Genomic DNA, 2,243 nt, shown 5'->3' with positions numbered 1-2,243 from the left:
CTTCACATGCCTGGCCCGGCCGGGGGTCGCTGCGCGCTGCCCGGGCCGCGGGGGTCTCGCATGGGCGGCGCGCCGCGGGCTCCGAGCGCGGCGGGCGGCGGGCAGCCCCGCACGGCCGCGGGCACGGCCACGGCCAGGGGCGGGCGGGCGGGCGGGCGACGGACGGGCGGCAGCGGTAGAGGGGGCGGGCGGGGCGGGGGCCGCGGCGGCGGAGCGGGAGCGGGAGCGGGGGGCGGCTGCGCCGGCGGCGGGCGGGCGGGCGGGCAAACGCGCCTCTGCGCCTGCGCGGCACGTCCCGTTTCCACCACCACCACCACCTCCCCCCCACCCCACCCCCCCTCGCGCGGGCGCGTGCGTGCTGCGTGCGTGCGTGCGCGCGCGCGGCTCCCCCCCCCCCCCACCCCCCGCCCCCTCCTTCCCCGCGTCACCCCCCGAGAGCGGGTGGGTGCCGCCATGTCGGGCCTCGGCCGCCCTGAGGACCCCGAGGGGGCGGCCAGGCCTCGGCGCTTCCCCCCGGGGTCCGCGGCAGCCAGAGGAGGAGGGGGCGCTGCCCTCCCCCCCCCCCCCCCCGAACCCCCGGGGGCTGTGGGCTTGGCCTCCCCGGGGAGGTGGCGCCGGGCTGAGCCTCTCCTCCGGGCTGCCTGCGGCCTGGGGGAGCGCCGTGCCTCTCCCCAGGGCCCTGCGGAGGCCCCGGGCAGGAGGCCAGCAGCCTGGCTGCCCTTCCCCAGAGAGGGAGAAAGAAGCAGGGGGAAGGTGGAGGGACGGGCGCACGGGCACCCGGGGAGCAGATGAACCCCCCCCCACCCCAAAGGCACCTGGCAGAGACCCGTATCCCAGGGCAGCTGCTGGCGATGTCCACCCAGGAGACTGGGAGGGACAAGATGGGGACGCCATGGCTCTTCAGCACGGTGCTGCGCAAGGCTGGCGCTGTTTGGGAGCTTGCCAGTCCCCCCAACCTGGGGCACCTTGGGGGCTGCCAGCCCCCGGGGGAGGCTGGAGGAGGGTGAGTGGGAGGGAAGGGGCCAGGCAGCCGCAGAGCCGGGGGGGCAGGAAGGAAGGAGGGTTCGCAGCAGCGTGTTGCGCAGTTGGGGAGGTCGTGGCGGGCGTTTGCTGCACCTTGTGCGGAGGTGGCAGGGGCTGGCAGGCAGGAGGCAGGGGAGCTGCTCGGATATGTGCCCTGCAGGGATACAACCACATCCCTGCGCCCTCCCAGGGCTGAGGCCACAGAGACGCCATCCAGAGAGGGTCTGCCTCACTAATATCGCCCCCCACCCACCCGCGAGGAGCCCCACAAGGGATCATCATCTGGCCTCATGCAGCTCTGCAGGACCTTGCATGGCTGCTGCAGGGACAGAGCCTGGCGCAGCTCTGTCTGCGAGGGCAGGTGCCCTCCCTCTGCTGCCCTGCGAAGACACAGCCCCAGCCCCACGGTGGGAGCAGCATCCTGGGCAGAGCAAACTGCCGGGGGGAGTGCAGGCCCCCTCTCCCTGCTGAAGGGCCGCCAGCCCATCTGCTCCTGGCCGGGTGGGACTCGCATTCCTCTTCACTGAATGTCCTTTAGGCGTCACACGGGTTTGAGCTCTCCTTTGCAGGCTGTTCCCTGGCCAGGGACACCATCGCCGCACGTGGAGGAAGGGGAGCTGTGGAGCTGGGATGCAGTACGAGCGTTTTCCTTTCTGCCTGTTGTTTGTTTTTCCTTGTAAAACAACAGGAGTGCCTGGTGCTGCCCCTGCGCTGGGAGAGCACCCCTGCTGTGGGTCGTACTGGGAGAGGGAGCTACCTGCACGTGGGTTTCCCTCTGGTCGCACCCCAGGGACCCCATGTGCGGGGGATGTGGTCCCACATGCAGGGCTCACATCAAGCCAGGCTTGCTGTGTGAGCGATGGGCCTGGCAGTGGTGCCACACGCAGGGACGGAGTGATGAGGCAGGCTGCTGCACACCCTGGATGCACCCCAGGGAGAGGAGGGTTTGGAGCAGGAGGAGGAAAGCTGCAGGGCTCCGAGGGCAACATCGCTCCGCATCCCTGACGGCAGGTCCCTGGGTGTCGGGTTATAGCTGACTTCTCTTCAGGCCGGTGGAGAGACGGGCTTTTCCCAAATGACTTGTTCCTTGCTTTAGACACGTTGAGCTCAGGAGCAGCAAGGTGTCTTTCAAAGGGGTGGCCACTCCTGGGTCACAGGTAGAGCCTTGAGCGCTTGCCCAGGCTTCCTCTGCAGTGCCAGGGGTGAGCACTGGCCCGAGG

The sequence above is a fragment of the Numenius arquata genome, chromosome 15, assembly GCF_964106895.1.
Source record: "Numenius arquata chromosome 15, bNumArq3.hap1.1, whole genome shotgun sequence".
Classification (NCBI taxonomy): Eukaryota; Metazoa; Chordata; class Aves; order Charadriiformes; family Scolopacidae; genus Numenius; species Numenius arquata.
Note: the sequence above shows the minus strand (reverse complement) of the source record.